The sequence below is a fragment of the Nicrophorus vespilloides genome, unplaced genomic scaffold (genome assembly GCF_001412225.1).
Source record: "Nicrophorus vespilloides isolate i.1.1-1 unplaced genomic scaffold, Nicve_v1.0, whole genome shotgun sequence".
Taxonomy (NCBI): domain Eukaryota; kingdom Metazoa; phylum Arthropoda; class Insecta; order Coleoptera; family Silphidae; genus Nicrophorus; species Nicrophorus vespilloides.
The window spans coordinates 175,832-195,634 of NW_017096500.1; the positions used below are offsets into that span (position 1 = coordinate 175,832).

The 19,803-nt window shown below is 30.2% G+C and overlaps 3 non-coding genes across 3 annotated transcripts; all 3 read left to right on the top strand.

Annotated features, from left to right (window-relative positions):
- The first annotated feature begins 16,037 nt into the window (after nt 1-16,037).
- On the top strand, nt 16,038-16,111 carry Trnai-aau. Its single transcript has one exon. It is a non-coding gene; the product is annotated as a tRNA-Ile (tRNA).
- An 87-nt stretch (nt 16,112-16,198) lies between these two features.
- Nucleotides 16,199-16,272, top strand: Trnai-aau. The gene has a single exon. It is a non-coding gene; the product is annotated as a tRNA-Ile (tRNA).
- Nucleotides 16,273-16,359: 87 nt separating this feature from the next.
- Nucleotides 16,360-16,433, top strand: Trnai-aau. The gene has a single exon. It is a non-coding gene; the product is annotated as a tRNA-Ile (tRNA).
- The last annotated feature ends 3,370 nt before the right edge of the window (nt 16,434-19,803 follow it).

The following is a 19,803-nucleotide window of genomic DNA, read 5'->3' on the forward strand; positions in this document are numbered from 1 at the left end:
TTTTATTATTTAATTAACTTATCGTTTTTGTTCACTAGATAATAATTGTCTTAAAAACACATATCTATTTTCAATTATTTCAGCAATGCTATCAATTTTTAAAGCTAAAACTTTTTAAGAGACAAATAATAAATAAATGGATCAAGTAGATCAAGAAATGATTTTCATTCATGCTAAATTTGGTATTTTTGATGATAACAAATTTTAATCAATTCATCCAAAGTAAAAAATGTTATATTTGAGAAATGTTTATACGAATTACTTAACATAATATACAATTTGAATTGTGTCAGTTAAATCATTATACATTACACTCAACTTTCTAATCGATTGTATTTTGATTTGATCTTTATATTAAATTAATTATGAGAATATTATAATAATTAAGGACTTAAATTCAATCAAATATATTTTGAACTTAGGTCAATTACATAATAAAAATGTTCCAAGCCGAATTACATAATTGTACGTTCGTACGGATATTTCCACGTTAGTTTGATCAGCGTGTCTTAAATAATTATGTACATATTACATAACGTCCATTAACAACAACGCAGGGGTTCCCAAACTTGTTGAGTTCCAATTCAAAACATTAGTCTATCTCATCTTTATGTTATGTTAGTTTTTTTTTCAATTTTCGCAGCGCACAGTTATAAAAAAATCTGAAAATAATAACCCCCTTATTCATCATGGTATAAATAGTTATTTCATAAAATACCTAGCTACGGTAGTTATTCTGTAAAATAACGTTGTTGTACAAAATAAAGTATAAAATAAATATATGAAAAATAGAGGTATTCTATAAGTTTCAACAATTAATAATTAATGAAAAAATAAACATAAAAATGCCAAAAAAAGATTATAAATTAATCTTTAGAATATTTATTTACGGAAGTAATAAAAAATAAATGTAAAATTCTTGTATATAAAATAATTAAACAATATTCTTATCACAAACAGAAACAAACATTTAAATTAGATTTAATAATGGGATGTACATTGTACATTTTATTTATTTGTAATTAATTTGTAGTTGACTTAAGTCGTAGACGAATACAGATAATTTACTCACTAGATTAAAAATAAATATTCGTTATTTTACATTGAAAACATGGATTAGATTTGGTATGCGTTTTTGAATACTTTTGCATATATAAAATTGGGGTACATCTCATAGTTAGGTATATTTGATGATCCGAAAAAAAAAAACAGTTGTTACAAAATTGAAAAATTAGTAGTAAGCAAAAGTCAATCAACCAATTTTTGGTTATGGTTGAATCAACTGGTACAAACATTTGTTTGCTCGTATTTATATATGTAAGGTTAAATATTGATTACAGCATTTAATTAAATTGCGAGTGTTTGATTTTAGTTTCCATGTGGCAGCAACTAATTGAAATGAGTCATCAATTCATAGATTGCTCCTAGTATAATATTCTTGCGTAAATATGGGGTGATTAAAATTTTACGTTCGACCAGTTTATTACACACATTATCCATTCGATGTTAGGGACCGATGATTTCCACTCGTTCCCGTTTGTCGGCAATTTACATTTGATTCTTTTCAAATGATATTTAATGAACTGGCTTCGTTTGCAATGTTAATATTCCCATAGCGTATGCAAGCGCCATGCCCTTAGTGCCTTTTCAGCAAGGGTGGCTTTGATAATTTATGGTGAATTTGTGGTCAGGCTTGTTCTCTCTCTCTCTCTCTTTCCATTGTTTTTTTTTGTCATCGTTCGTTCTCGCTTTCACTCCCCCAGAAAGCCTCGAAACCACTTACCGTATTGAATTAATTCAAGTTTGTGGAGAGATTGCAATTGTCGAGGCTTAAATAAATATTTGATTAGCATTTTAAAAGCGAATTTAAATGAAACGACATTTCGAACCGTTCAAATTAAAACATTTACAAACAGACGATTAGGGAACGTTATACGGCTGTTAAGCTCGCAATAAATCACAGCAAAAAAATCTAACCAACTTGAGTATTCATTTTATTTGAATATAACATTTAATGATATAATAATACTTGTAGCATTAAATTTGTTTTGTTTTCAAATTGATGAGAATAGATAAAATTATGTAATTAGACTTTGAAATTCTATTTCATTCCGCTGCTGAAGAATGTGCTCAACGTTCTAGATTGCTTTATCAAGAACCCTTTTCCTTTGAACAGTTTCTTCATTACATGGTTTAGAACACTGAATAAGCTGCTTCCCTGAAGAACTTCTTTGATCACTTCACAGACTTATATTAACTTCTCACTTTTAGTCTAACTGTTCAAAGTAATCTCTATTCTATAAATAAATCTTTACTGAAAGTCTTTTTTTTACTGCAAAACAAATCATATCTTCACACAAAAATATTTTATTATTATTAGTCAAACAAATTAATTCGAAAGTATTGATCACTTAGTCAGAAGATTAAACAGTCATAATAAAGCAAGTACTTACATAGTGCGACTTCGATAATAAGTAAATTGTAATTAACAAAAAAAAATTAAAAAAATGGTCCACAAAATTATTTTTTTTTTATAAAAATAATCGGGTTCATATCTTTATACAGTCAAGTTTGCGGTTTTCAAGTCGTTGATTAGTCCGGTTGAGAAAATATTTAATTCCAATGAATCTTGTAATTAATTATATTCTTGATCATTATATTTTTCTAATTATTGTACTGTATTTACATTCTTTATACTATTTTCTTTTCAATATATACATTTTATATAAATAAAAAAATGTAACTTCCTTTTATCCTATATAGTTAGGAAGAGCAGAAGTAAAGTGTCGACAAAGATTTCTCACAGAGTTTTTAAAGTTTATAACTCGGTGTTATACAATACAAAAGATTAACCACGACGTTCTGTAAAAATCTACCAAAGTAAATTAAACTGAGATATTAAAGTAGGTAATGCGCCGAGCGTGCTGGAGATTGAATGCACTAGAGAAAATAAGGAATCCAACTAAACAGATGTCGCATCGAGAAGTTGCATCCTTGGTCCATCCTATCTATATATATATTTTTTTTCTTTTGATTTTGTATTTGCTTCTTTTTACTTTTATCTTTGCATCGTTCCTTCACTACGAATATCAGCAGCAAATCACCAAAATCGAGTTATTTAAATGCATACCTCGCGTCCTGTCTAGTCAATCTTATTATTCGGATGCATGTCTTGGTCAGTCCCGTAACATCTTTTTATTTGAAATCATACTTTTTCAGTTTTTTCTTTCTTTTTTTTCCTTTTGACATATCTATTCAAATACTCCTCATATAAATAATAGAAGGAGACATTTATTTATTCTTAGATCTTAGATCAAGGAAAACAAGCAATAATTATACATATTGCATGATAAAATAAAAATATGTAATTATTATATTTATATTTTATTGAATTAATAAGACAAAATATAATAAAAATAAAGTATCTCAAGCAATTTTTTTAAATTCATTTCTACAATTATAATATATTTGTGTAAAGAAGACAATTAAGCTTCGACCAAATGCAACTATTGTTTTTTTAATTTTTTACACAGCAATACAGATGAAGTATTAGAAAACTGGAACATTGCCGTGTTTGTTGTAGATAAATAATGATAAATGAAATTCGAAGGCTATTTGTTCGATGCGGAAGTAAATAACTGAAAATAATGGCAATTACAACCCCATTTTACACAGTGGATTTAAAATATATCCTCTTTGCTAGGAAATAATGGGGGTCTGGAATCGTGGAAATTCATTATTGCAACCGGGAGGCTTCGTAGGGACAACGGCAGATACTTATTAAAGAAAACAACGGCGCACATTGTTACCGAGGACAGGGTATGTGTGTTGAGATAGAAAGGACAAGAATTTCTATTTCTTCCTCTTCGTTCTTCTTTCTTCCTCTTTTCTTTCCTCCTCCTGCTTGCTTTTTGTCCTGAAGCGTGTAATAATAAAAAGCGAAATATATATGTAAGCGTTCGGTCTGCTCAAGATTAGCAATCAAAAATGTTGACTAGGAAGCAAAAAGTAGGGGGTTGATAGATGGGATGGCTGACGGTGGCGGCGGCGTCGGCGGCGACGGCGCGCTACCAACATTCTACCAGTCGTACCGTTGCCGAGCTTTTCGGGAGCTTAGTATCCGGAGTTCCGCGTTGCGAGCTTAAGCATACGCAGTATCCTTCCATCCAGAGGACGCGCGCGTCTCCTCTTGAAAAATAACTTTGATATAAGAAAGGATAAGAAAAGAAACATAAATAGCATAGGAAAAACGATACCAAGGAGGAACACCCTCGAACAGATTAAGAGAGCACGTTTGTGAGCTATGAATTTTAAATGTGACTTTTAAAACTTTCGAGTGGATTATTATGACTTAGGGGGATCCCCAACTTTTGCAAGTAGGTAACGTTTCCTTACACCTCAATTCACACATCGTAAAAGTATAATAAATTGGCAAGACTAAAGGACGTACGGGCATAAAAAGAAAAGTGTTCCTCACATTGATTAAATAAAAGTAGCAGTGGTTTTGGAGCTCCAGCAGGAAATGAATGCAAATTGACAGTGGTCTAGTGGGAATCCGGCACATTAGGTAAACATTAGCAATTCACGTTATATCCCTTTCGGGCGAAGTTTCGTTTTTACACGTGTCCGGGGAAAATAAGTACAGCGGATTTTCCATTTATTTCACTCTCTCTCTTTCTCTCTTTTCCAATTTCAACAAACGAAAATGCAATTCCATTGAAAAACAAATACGCGTTGCAGTTAATGATTCCTGTTTTCTGCTTTCATTCGTATATTCAGGTGTTCTCATTTTTTATTAAATATAATATATAAATTTCATTTAAAAATATTTATGCTAAAAACTATCTGTTTGCTGCTAATGTCGAGTAAATATTTTCTCTTTCCTTTATTAAGAACATTTAATAATTTTTGATTGAATTATCTTTTAATAAATTATATCTACATATGATTGCACCAATTAAATATCTATTTTTAATTCATTAAATTGATTTGAAAAACTTGTTTATTTTATTAATTATATTTTTTTAATATTATATTCATATAAAATATGAAATTTAATTTATAAACTAAATGAATAATTAGTTAGATGTCTTTAAACTTTATTTAGACAGTGAATAATATTTATTGTAAATAAAATAGAAATTTGTTAGAAATATTTCAAGAATTTACACTGTAATAATTTTAAATTTTATTAGTAATATTTTCATTTTAATTTATACTGTGTGTTAATTATGATGGATCATACATTAGTTTTTCGTTTAATAAAACTAATTGAACATAAATTTATGTAAGCTATAAATTTATCAACGCGTATATAAAATATATTTGTTTTTTTGTTTGTTATTGATGATATATGAGTGGAAATATATTTAAAACATAATGAAAACAAATTAATGTAATGAATGTAATAACTGTTTTAGAAAAACTATTTCATATCATATTTTTTTTCACTTTATTTAAGTATATTTATTGACCATAATTTTGGCCAAATTAGATCTTTCTGTCCTGATTTTAATTCTCTGATATTTCGTAGTTAAAAAAATATTTTATTATTTCATTAAAATATCATTTTCTTTCTAAATCATAAAATTGATATTATTTTTGGTGTGAATCATGTACTTATTGATTAATTATATTTATGTACTTTTTCAAATGAGTAAATTAAAAAAAAGAAAATCATGCTTGGTTTTTATTTTATGCAGGCTTAGGCAAATTTAAATTTGAGGCCCACCATGATTTGAAATAGAAAAAATCACAGATCTTACAGATCTGTGCTTACAGCACCAGTTAAAAGATTTGAGTTCCATAACCAAATTTTCATTTGAAAGTACAGCCAAAAATATAACCGATCATTTATGTATATAAAAATAATTTGGTGTAATATTTTTTTAGAATTCATTTAAAATTTAGTTTGTTTTGAATCAAGACTATAGACCAAGGGTGGGCACACCTGATGCCAAAGAAAGCCACAATCCGGATTTTTATGTTATATAAATAATTTTTTTTATATAAAGTAATTGCATATTTTTACAAGTCACATATAAATACACATATTTTAGGAAAAAAATAAAACTAAAATTTTAATGGGAACTGCACTTGACTCGATATTTTCGAAGAAATTACTGGATTAGAATGTATGTTACTTCTATTGAAAGAATAGGAATGAGTCCATAATTATTCCTTATTTGGTAATATTACTTCTTATATAATTAAATTGAATATTTCTTTTATTAAATGCATCTAAATATAATATTTTATTATATTCTTTGTAAACGACAAATGTCTGTCAAATTATGCAATAGATAAATTTGAATTTAAGCCATGGAAATATATAAATTACAATATAATTTGATTTGTTTGTTTGTTAATGCAGTTGAATAAATCTGAACATGCTGGTACTTTTATGCCCTTTTATATAAACCAATAAGCAATAATGAAAATGAACATTCAAACCAAATGCGTATAAATGTGGATTATACCAGCATTGCCTCTATTTGAAATTACATAGAAAATAAGCACAACTGTATTTTATAATATGTATCGAATTAATTATGCGTATAAATGAATCAATCGCATTTTATTTTAAATACTAATTAATTATGAAAGGGACGAGATAAAAAGCAATGCGCTGTGCATGGACATGTATAATAGCAATTGATTGGAATTAGTTGAAAGTGAATGCATTTGCGAATCGTTTTAAAGGGCGGGTGGGTATTTCGATGTGCTGTGCATCGAAAATAATTTGTAGAAGTAGTTAACAGTCCAGGATGGATGCCGGGACATGGCCGTGGGCTAAATTGTCGTAGTCGGAAATAAATTGATCGCGTTTAAATGAATACGCTTAAACGGATGGTGGATTTGCAATTAAACTTATCGCACAGATAAGCAAAAGCAATCAGTATTAATTAACAATTTCCTCGTTCGTTCTGCAATCGCTGCTGCCCACTGGCCGATTGAAAATCTAGCACCGGTTTTGCACAAAAGCCCGGCCGTTTTTTCTTCTACAATCGTGATTATATACATTATTCCAAACCAATAGAATATCCTATTTCAATTCATTAGAAGCAACAAATAGATTTGGATACCTTTGGATAATCCGTAATTTAAACCTTGCAATTGATAATTAAACAGCAGTGTTTAATATTTAGGATTAATTGAATTTACTTGTCTTTCGTTGTATGAGATTTATTTTTCATATTAAACACAAAGACTAAGACGGAACAAAGATAAACGGTTGAAGTTTATAAGGACCTCCAAAAATAATCTTATTATTTTTGTTCCCGGGAAACCGGGAAATACAAATCAATTTAATTTTAACAATTTATTAAAATTACGATGATTATCAGTTATGCTACTATTTATGTTATTATATGATGTGTGCAATAAATATTGTTACATTTTTTTTTAAAGTACTAGAGTTGTAAATCGTACAGAGTATGTGATTCTTCTATTATGTATATTGTGTGCTTGGTGTATTATACTTTATTATACTAGAATAACGTAGAATTTCCTTTGTTGATCATAATTTATATCATCGCGATCTTGCATAGGTATATTGACTCGGTTCATGTTTGAATGGCATTGAAGCTCGATCAATAGCATATGATATTGTCTATATGATTTACGATTATGGTAGACGATCCATTTGTTGTCACCTGATTATTATCAGTTTATGACCTATTAATTATTATTAAAAGAGATGTGTAGCTGTATTTTTATTCTTTTCGTCTATTTAATTTTAATAATCGTAGCTTTTCTTTAATTTATTGATAATATATATGAAATGTGATAAAATGTGTCTGAAAACATAATTGTAATTATACATTTTACAATAATTACATATATTTTCTTTATAAACCTTATTTCAAAAATTTAACCAATAATAACATCAAATATTCATTATATGAATTTTATGAAACATAAAATAAATATTGACACATTAATTTCTACATATAACTACAAAATAATAACTTCGATCATTTCTGATTCACAATAGTATGAAAATTTCAATAGATATTAAATTCTAATTAAGTAATCTAAAAATAAATTCTAACAAATCATCACACAATATTTATCGTTTTGTTCGTAAAGAAAATTAACCCAAGTGATTACCAGCACTATGCGAGGTATTCCTGTATTTTCCTATCGGTCTACTACTTTTTGTTAATTAAATTTGTAATATACATAATTGTTTGTTAATTTTTCGTATAAACTTCATAACTAATGCCTATGTATGTTCGTGACTTGGATCACAAATAATACGTGTATTTTGTCTAACTTTTTATTACAAAAATTAACTAAAATATTCTCTGTGTCCACGTTTGTCATTTATGTGACTCTCGTTATAATTTTCTTTTCCTTTTATTTTATAAGAGACAATACAAAATTTCAATGCGATGAAATAATGAACTATAGCATTAAATAATTAATTTTAATTTATTTAATTTTATCAAATTTAATGATTTTTTGTATAATTTTTATTTTTTGTTTTATATTTACGTAATCTAATATAAATAGTAAGTTATCTATTTATATAATATATGTTTATATTGATTTGAAAATACCTAAAGCAGTTAAAACTAATCGTAATAACTATTATTTTTGTAAGACATTTTATTTCTTTGAAGGGTCATAAATTCTAAAATTTCTAGATCCAACCAATTTTTAGGCAACTACGTCAACTGAATCAATATAGGGTATGACATATCAATATTTATCTTTTAACATACCAACCAATTTAAATTATAATTACTCTTTTCTGAACATTTCCTAGAAAATTATATAATGCCCCACTAGGTCCCAAAAGGTGGTAGCACCGCCCCTCAAGAGTTAAGTTGCTAATGTTTGTATTGTGTATATAAAACAGATGATATTTTGTATATCTTGGTGCATATTCTAATTAATCCATTTCGTTAATTAGGAAGAAAATACTGGCAGATCCTATCTTATTTCATGAAAAATTTCTCAAAGATCGTAAACGCTACGCTTAATCTTTCAAGCGTAGCGAGTTCCGAAAAAAGAGTTAAAATTAATTATAGAAATCGTTTTTTTTCTATATATACATAACATTTTATATATGTAGTAAACATATTCTCATTGCAAATAATACATTTTCAAATGCGGTATATTTATTCAGTTTGATGTTTATGAATTAAATATATAGTATATGGGTTTCTGCAAGATCTTTGGTACACATTTCCGTGGAAATAAATGTACGCCGGGCACGTATTGCAAAGTGTGAATAAATTATACGTTCTCCATCGTAAGCACTCCGTCATTACCGTGGAAGGATACTTGTTCCGAGACATAAAGCGATTTAATAAAATATTAAAACAACATTAGTTTACGTCCGAGAAATTTCCATGTAAATAACGTCAAATTATTTAAGTATTTTATATCAACGAATTTAGTTTTTCCACTTATATAACAAAAATTTTATTTAGATGTAATTAAAAAAATAGTTTAAGGAAGACAATTTAAATAATTACATGAAAATATAGAAATCTTAAATAAATTTATATTTTAATTTTTAATTAGATTTTTTGATTATCTGAAACATACAATACAATTTGAAAAAGCCCACATTTGTAAGTATTATATAAATTACCAATATTTTAATATTTTACAACAAAAAGTGCTGCTAAGTTAAAAATCTGGGTACAAATAAGTACATTTTTAAATAATTATATAGACTTAAAAATCCATTCAGTTCTTGAAAAAAAAAATTATTGTTGATTTCCGAGACATAAAACATAGGGGAGAAATTACCCAATATAGATTTAATATTAGTGTATAATATATATTTATATATCATTTGCTAGTGATACATTGCAAGATTGAGCCTTAAAAAATAGATTTCAGAAATAGAAAAATATATTTATATTTCCGAAAAATAAATGATCTATGTGTGAAATTGTGCTGCTTCTACACTCTATGCATTATATAGAATGTAAATAAATGATAAGTATTTCTAATGTCTATGTAGTATATGGTAATACATTGTTAATGTAATTATACTGGTGAATACTACCATTCACGGAACTCTGTCTTCATTAATTTCATAATTATATAAAAAATATGCATGGTTACAATAATAAAGATTTCTATTTTGTAAGTGTTTGGATTGGGTTGGACTATATCAATCAGAGTAGCTGTCAAAACAACATGAGAGCTGTTTTTTATGTCAGCCTCCCAATCACTTGGTAAGTAAAAGAGAGGAGCATTGAAAAGGAAGAAGAAGTAAAAGTGTACAAAATCAAAAACCTCCCCTCAGGATATATCCATATCCTGTGAAGATATCGACGGAAGATATATGTTACTTTAAGGGTGGGTCCATTAAAGATTTTTTTACGCCGTGACGTCTGGCAGGCAGTGGACAAGGGTAGAACATACGAATGAGACCTATTAATCTCTAGCGAGGTAATTGAGGCGGTATTACACAGTCCATTAGCCAGCAGTGATCTGATACATGCGAACGGCCAGATAAACCGAGATAGAAGGGACAACGGGTGCGCGAGCGTGAGGGCTTTAAAAGCTCCGGTACCTCCGCCACCCTCCGCCTCATCGGACCCTATGATCTGACCGCGGCCCTTAAAACCACGGCACACGATATTTCGATTCCACCGCTGCGAAAATGTTTTATGCCCTCTCGTTCAGGTTTTTCTTCTCTTCGGTTCGTTTCCTTTTCTCTCATCTCCGAAGCCGCCCCTTCTGAAGGGCTCTGAAAGCAACCGAGGAAAAAAATGTATATAAGAGGATCCGGCGGCGAAGGAAAAGCGATGCGTGCAACTGAAAGATACAGACGTGATACACCCCCCGTTCCCATCTTACAAACCATCCATTCATTTTTTCTTCTTCTTTCTCATGCTCTCTTTATTTATTTATTTATATCAACCCATTCGTGCGGCATTTTAATAAAACTTCGTGTATTTGCGATGCATGGAGCATCTGCAAAATAAATTTCGTAATGCATTTTCATTCCGACGGCATTCCCAGACTGAAACCGCATTGTCTTAGACCTAAATATATGTAAATGTATTTTCAGCGGCGCACAAACAAATTGAATGTACTCGAAAGCTTCTCAAGCTGTGTGGACTTGAATAGTTCCCCACCATTCCGGTCTAAATATCGCTTTGTTACCCCGTGATGATAGTTTGAACTAAAACACACGTACTCCGAATGAATAACTTAATTAAAAGTAAACGACTAACACTCCATTAGAATATTTTCATTGTTATAGCATATATAAAGAGAATAACAGATGATTTATAAAGCTAGTTAAGTAATGAAACATTTGCATGTACACAGGGGCGGATTGTTAACATTGGGGGCCTTGGGCTAATATGGTTTGGGGACCTGGACTAACACTGTTTTGGATCACCATCTAACTAAAGTTTGGGTTAGTTGTGTTAATTATTATATATTTTGCCGTGAAGCCGTTTTATTTATTTATAAATTATTACAGTAACTTAAAATAAGGATTTGGAATATAAACTGATAGATTAATGTGAGTTATGATTATCTAACACACATATCATGATATCTCATCGATAGCTTTTAAATCCCATTATATTGAATTGAAATATAAACTTTTATAATTCAAACACAAATTGTTCATATGTATTTTCAACTAACAATATTGTTATTTTTTTATTGGTTTATTATATTAAATAAGAGATAAGTTGATTATATGATATTGTAATTATTTTTTTATTTATAGTCCTTTAAATTTATTCCATCTGCAGATTATAAAGTTTAATGATTATACACGTAAGATGCGGAGGAGGGTATTAATTCTGGCGACTTAAAATTCATCGGGGCTAAAACCGTTTTGCAGCGACGATTCTGCATACTCGCTCATTATGAAACAGTTAGTAATCTCCCGGAATCCGTTCATTAGTGCTCCACTCGAATAAAGTAAAATAAGTTATAGACATTTAGGAATAAATCCCGGTCCCGCAAGCGCCCAACCGAAAATCGCCACATTAACAGAACCTGTCCTTGTTGCGATTAGAAAAAAATATTTAACCACTTTCAAAGTCACTATATACTAATTCCAAAAAATATAACTAATTATATTACCAATTAAGCAAATTCTATTACAAATGTATTAGTTATGTTTGTGTGATATTATGATTATGTTAGTACCGTGGATTACCACCTGGGAAAATTTCTCTGTGAAATGGAAGCACCTCATCCAAAAGTCAACATATGGGATGTAAGGAATAAATCCCGAGCTCAGGCCCAAACGACCCCGATAATGAGACAAGTGCCGAATTTAATAGGATCAAGTGAACGATACGAAAATAAGGACTCTGAAAGTGAATTAGGTGACTTCTGGCAGAAGATACGCGGATCTGAAGGGTACAAGGGGCCGTCAAAAAACTGCAGGAATTCTGTGACAAACTCGATAAAACCAAAACCATAGAAGAACAAACAGAATTATAAAACGAAGAACTATAGCACATTTGGCCCAAAAATGGCGGACTCTGTACATAAACTCTCATACCAAAATCTGTCTCTCTTCCACCTGTAAATACTCTCTATCACTCTCTCCCATCAAACACCATCACTGTTGTCCTACATAAATAATTGATAAGGCACTAGAGGTCTAATATATTTTTAATGCATTTTAGATAAAATAAAAGCTATTTCCCACGCTTTTCCCTCTAAATAGTTGTATATATAATCATAGTTTAAAATTTTAATCTTAAGTATCCTAAACACTTCAAATGTAAATAATTTCTTCAGCTACGGAAACAACAATGTTGAGAGATTTGCAATAAGATAAATTCTTATGCCCTTGCAAATTGTAAAATGGTCAATAATTATTTTTGTAAATAAAATTATTTTTGATCCCCTCATGAGCCACTTAGATTTTGCAGTAAGATAATATTCTAAAACCTATATTCTAAAGATACGTTTCCGGCAGAATTTGTAAAATTTTAGGGTTTTATCAGGCCCATTAGCTCAGTTGGTTAGAGCGTCGTGCTAAGCAGTTCACCCTGTGCAGTGGCTTAGGGTTTTATCAGGCCCATTAGCTCAGTTGGTTAGAGTGTCGTGTTAATAACAGATAAAATAAAGGGTTTTTCCCACGCAAATGTTTATTTTATTATAGAAATAGTTGCATATATATGTACTAACAACCATAGTTGAAATTTTTATCTTAAGTATCCTAAACACTTCAAATGTAAATAATTGCTTGCAAATTGTAAAAGGTTCAACAATTATGTATGTATATATAGTTATTTTCGAATTTGAAAAGAAAAAAATGAATTCGTGCTAATAACGCGAAGGTCGCGCCACATAGATTTTATAGAAAGTTAATATTCTAGAATCTAGATTATAAGGATATTCATCCGGCACAATGTTGCGAATTTCTGACTATAAACTGGATTTTTTTTTAATTTAATTTTATTTATGCCATAAGGAAAGCACTACAATAGTAGTCTATTTTGTTCTCATGGTAGTACAGTGTGTAGCTACAACAATTATCAGATTTCATGATAACTATTATATTTGTAGTTGGCATTATTGGCAGATATTTTCTTTGTATAAAGCAAATACTATGGAACACGTTGCAAAATTGTCGAGACTACTTTATGCAAGAAAAAATAAAATGTATTATTCCATTCATCTATATTTTATATACGATTTATTATCGATAATATTATATAGGTATGGTATGATGAAAAAATATTCAGTGAATGTACGTGTTAAGGTTGTTAAGATATACATTCGACATTACAATTTTGCAGAATACACAACGTAGAGACATGCTGTTATTCATCCAATTATAAGCTGCACCCCATTTGCATCATGTACACTGCCTCGTGACCGACATATTATATAATGCCGATGATGTATCCATGTACATTCTTCCTCAGTACACATCGAATATTACAAATGCGATGCTATTATCAAGGCATTAACGTTCCACTGGTTTTTTGACTCGTTAGTGTACAAAACAATGCGAAGTGACAGGGTTATTAGATTTATATTTTTTTTTTCATTCCTGTTTCCGTTGTCGGTGTCGGTGCGTTTGTCTTCATTTCTGACGGCAAATTAGCGACGCGCGTTATCTGGGACCTTTAGAAGTGAAAAACATTTCATTTTTTGCATTCTTTTAACGAGAAATGAGGGTGCGCTTACAGATGATTATTTTATCAAGAATTAAATAGAAAAAATATACAAAGGAATACTTGCCAGTTTTAGATTGTGTCATTCAAATGTCAATTTATAAAATGTCTTTGAATTGTGCTATAATGCAATTTTCTTTTTATTTATTTATATTATAGGGAGAGAGTAACATTGTATTTGATATTTATTTTCCAATTTTTCTTCAATGATTAAGGTGTAAATTAATTTGGAAACTTTAAACACTATTTGCATATTTCCTTTCTAAATAAATCACATATTTTAAATATAAAATACTATAGTATATTTTTACTTCCATTATAGGACAGTTTTAAATTAATTACAATATTTCAGAAATAGCAGTCATATAAACGCAGTTTAGATTTATAATCTGTAAACTATATGCGATGCTTAATAAAAAATAAATACTATAATTGTATAACAAACTATGTATCCATTTTGAAACCAATATACTTATGTAAAATAATATTGTGGAGCTATATAAATAACTATAATACAGTGAAATTAAATTTCACGAATAATTTAAAGAAGTAGAATATATTATTATTACCAGAAATAATTAATTTTGCATAGTATTGAGTTTTTAATTTACGAATTAAAAATTCTTTACTAAATTTTCTGCATATCTTTTTAGTAATAAATTAAAAATGTATGATGTAACAAATATAATGTTTTTAATGTGTACTATATTACTTTATCATTCCTTTTATAATTAATATAAAACAAAGTAAAACTTTAATTGCAATTTTCTCTCTGAAGTTGATAGCCGGCTACACTTTTTTTAATTTTGTCATTAATGAGAAGACATAAATTAATAAGAAAACCGGATGCACGTAGTACTTTAGTCTAATATAAAGGAGGATGCAAATAAGAAGTAAAGCTTGTGTGCATATAAAACGTAGCTTTTACAGCTCTCCCTCGTCTCATTAGCTGCCACCTGGGCCAGTTTCCTATTAAAACCCATTATTGCAGAAAATATGAAAAATTAAATGCAGTACTTTAATTAACGCGCGGCGAATTAATTTTGCATGAAGCATACAGAATATCTTATTAAATTGAAAACATCGGTCACCGGTAGAATGAAGCGGATATAAAGGAAACCGAAAATTGTAGAAACGCTCTTCGTGGAAAATATGAATTTAATTAAAATCTCTGCAAAATGCTCGAAAGAACATAAATTTAGAGCGTCGTACTATTTCCATTGGATGAATGTTAATTAAATTTTGATGATGGGAGAGTATGATGATTTAATAGATATCTTGAAAATTTATGTAAAAGTGAAAAATAATTTGTGATACTAAGAAGGGATTTAGAATTGTTGTAATCCTCGCTATGTAGGCTTTCATTCGAAGATCAACGGCTACATGTGTTAAATATGCAAGTTTCGAATTTGTTAGGCAAATAGTAATATTAATGTACCGAATAATTTACTGACCCGAATACGACTAGGATGCACACGAGATCATTTAAAGTTCGTACTCCATAACTTTGCCAATCACTGCATACACTATTTGTAATTACTACACTAGGGTAATATTGCGTCTTTGAATCTAGATTATTGTATTGATTTTAAGGTATAGATTAGTTTAGCGCGCAGACGATATGTTACTAATAATCAAAGTAGTAAATATGTAATTATAAGAAGTGAAAAATTACTTTATTCTATATGTCATAACTGTAATCTAAGTACATGTAGAAGGATAATATAAATAAAGGGTGTTCCAAAATTAACGCAAGATATGAATTAAATAGACAACACAGTTTTGGTTTTACACAAGACTTTTCAATATTCATCATTATTCGATATTCATAACGATTATTAAACATGCATAAAAATTATAAACAATCCTGTGGAATCATCATTATTTTCAGAGTAATCAGGCCCATTAGCTCAGTTGGTTAGAGCGTCGTGCTAATAACGCGAAGGTCGCGGGTTCGATCCCCTCATGGGCCAATTAGGTTTTGCAGTAAGATAATATTCTAAAACCTATATTCTAGAGATAGCTTCCGGCGGAATTTGTAAAATTTTAGGGTTTTATCAGGCCCATTAGCTCAGTTGGTTAGAGCGTCGTGCTAATAACGCGAAGGTCGCGGGTTCGATCCCCTCATGGGCCAATTAGGTTTTGCAGTAAGATAATATTCTAAAACCTATATTCTAGAGATACGCTTCGGCGGAATTTGTCAAATTTTAGGGTTTTATCAGGCCCATTAGCTCAGTTGGTTAGAGCGTCGTGCTAATAACGCGAAGGTCGCGGGTTCGATCCCCTCATGGGCCACTTAGTTTTTGCAGAAAGTTAATATTCTAGAATCTAGGTTGTCATTTAATGTATGATTGATCTATATATGGCCAATAATCATGTGTAAAATTAGTCTAGTTTGCTAGTGTACATCGTAATAAAATGTTGGTCTTGGATTCGATTTCATGGTAGTATGTATTTGTTCCGTTCTATATTAAGTCATACTAATATTTGCTATTGATTGAATAACTTTGCAAGATGTTGAATATTGTATTGCATATTGAGTAATCTTATATAAAATTCTTCTTTTCCAAGTCAGAAATGTAGTGGTTTAACGCCGAACGCTGCAAATTCGCGATATACCGTTTCTACAACAGTATTCTTATCTTAATATAAACGTTCTGCCAACTGTTAGTGTAGCAAGAACAGGTAACAATACGTAGTTGATAGTTAATATGTAAGTTTCCGATGACAAAAATCATGTTTTTATGAATTAATTCTCAGTTGGTTTTGGCCTATAATCATTTTGGTAGTTTTTGTCTAATAGTCAAAAATACGTAACTGTTTGATCAGTTGTAAAAAAAAAAACAATATACTATAACTAAAAGAATCAATTTTTTATTATATAATTACTTTCGACTACTTTTTTTCTAGAAAGTATATTTATTCGAATTTAACAAAAATGCTGTTATTTTCATTTTATTTGACCCTTTTTTTACAATATATGGAAACAAATCTTAAAATATATTTGTCAAATATAGAAGTAGATGCATTTCTTAAGTTTCACCGTAAATTAAACAATTAAATATAAATTCAACGGACTAAATGCAAATATTTAATTTTCTGTTTGTGAAGGCCACTAAACGTAGTATTAGGCAAATGTCGGCCGACGAAAATTTCACAGTTACAATTTTAATTAGCCAGGCCGCAACATACACGTTCCGCCTTGCATAACATCGCACAACGTGCTTCCTAAACGGTGTCCCCTAATTAATTTAGAACACCTTACTAACCCTTCAAGTTTTACGGAATAGTTGGTTTTCCGTTCGAATAAAAAGAATGCCGACGTATTTCGCCTCTGATGACAAACACACGAAATAGGAAATATGACCCATTTGCTTTCTCGCGGGATTATCTGAAAATATGGAAGTATTCAAATGAGCGCGTACTCTGAAATTTGTTGGTTTGGAATTGAGAGGGAGCAAAAGAATTTTAATTGAATTTTTCAAGTGTAAAAGTGCGAGAGCTGGGAAAAGGTCTTTGAGGAATAATGCAGAAAATTATTTCCATGCGGCCACACTCCTTTTGCCTTAATGGAACTTGCTTTCTTCTACCGTTGCGCCGTATGTATTCTTTTTTTCCTGTAGCATTACGTTTTGTTGCAGGGCTTCGGCGAAATGGGGAGGACATTAGGAAGGATACGGATGGAGGTTGAGAACGGTGCGCGCTAGCCGAGGGCTCGGTGAAAATGCTTCCAGCACAGGACCAGCATGAGGACTGTACTCAATTTTCTCAATTGCCCAACAGGACAATTACCGACGTCGCGGCGGTGCTGCCCGTAATGAAATTAAAATAGAGATAGAACGAGTGGCACGTGAGGAAAACCTTATATACATTGGTTGTCTGGGAGATACAAGCTCCCTTGTTAGTTGGAGGATAGCTATCACGGGCGTCGACACTCCTGCTCACGCTCTTGTTGCTTGTGCTACTACCGTTGTTGTTGTTGTTGTTGTGATGTGTTGCAAGTCGCGGGGACTCTCCCGCCTTGGGGTCCTGTGGGGTTTATTGGCTTTGGCCACCCTTTTGGTTGCCTTCGTTAGCGGCTCCTGGCTTTACACCAAAGAACCTGTCACGTTGCCAAACACTGATGTCACCACCGCCATCACGTTCCGCATCGGGCTTTGGAGGGTATGCCCTTCCATCAAGAGAATTAACTCGACAATACGTAAGTCCCACAACAATCCCATTTAATTTAATCAATTCCTTCTTAATCCAATGCACCAGCCTTAATTGAATAGACTTGAGTTTCATAACTTCTTTATTCAATTTAATATTAACAATACAAAATTAAATATTTCAATAATTCAAAACATTATTTTATAAAACTAGTTATGTTATTATTAAAAAAAATATTTATATTCTTTTAATTATTTAGTGAAACTTCATTTTAAACTAAAAATTCAAATGAAATAGGAGATTGAACAACAAAAGTTAGGTTAAGTTTAGTTTTTTATATTTTAGGTTTAGTTAACTACCTATTAGTAATCAAAACTTATGTCATTTGACAGTTACTAGTTTACAAACTAGATGGCCAAAATTGTAGTTAATTTAGTTTAAAATTAATTTCCAAGTTTAGCCTCTAACTATAGCATTATGGCCCAAATACTTGTTGATAATCGAGCGATGAAACAATTCGTATGTTTCAATAAAATTCAGAAATTTCTATTTTTTAACACAATAATTATCATTACTTAGTTTCATTTTGTATTCTAAATTATTTTTCTTCAAAAAATTGCGTTTCGATTTATTTTATTTGACATTGTTGATTGACAATAATTTTGTGAATCTGATAAAATTTAATATTGTTCACAATTGTGATGTAAGACAGAAAACTTTGTTGAAGGAAATTTAGAATTTCAGAATTTTCTTGTTAAATTCAATGTTTGAAGAACCAACTAATTATGTTTAATTAAGTACAGATAATTACAAAATTTGTTATATTCCTGTTGACAAAATATAATATATTAAGTTAAATATTAAATTTAGTTCAGTTTAAATTAATAGCGTATATTTATTGTAAAATTATTGACAATACAAGATACAATTTTTTGTTACTCTGGTCCAAATTAGAGCTAATAAATATGTTTAATAATAATATTTTTTGTAATTAAAAAAAAAACAAATGTAAAATTCGATTTTTTATTTTTTTATGCAGAGTAATTCATTCGCCCTTAATATATCAGAATTTTTCCGCGGCCCCCTTTGTCAAATCATTGGCCTATCTCTGTGCAAACTTTATGTAATAGTAGATTTTCTTCGATTTTAACGGCATCCTTGTAGCACAGTTTCGTAACTCCTGCTATAATCAAATAACATATCAAATGAAGTGTCTTAATAATATTATTGGCGCAATTGACATTATAATTATGTGAGATGCTGCTCATTATTGATCTTATACATCATCCATTGTTCATCTCGAATAGCAGTTTAATGATAACGGAGGTTTGAATAACATTAAGTTTGCATTGTCTTAAAGCATAATACATAACGTTCATTAGAAACTTGGTATAACTTTCCACACATGGAGCACGTTACATAATGTAACGGGAGCCACCGCGGATAATGCGGAAAGGCAATTTTCGTTTCTTCGCGAGATTAAGTTGATTAAAGTCGATCCGCAAGACAGGCA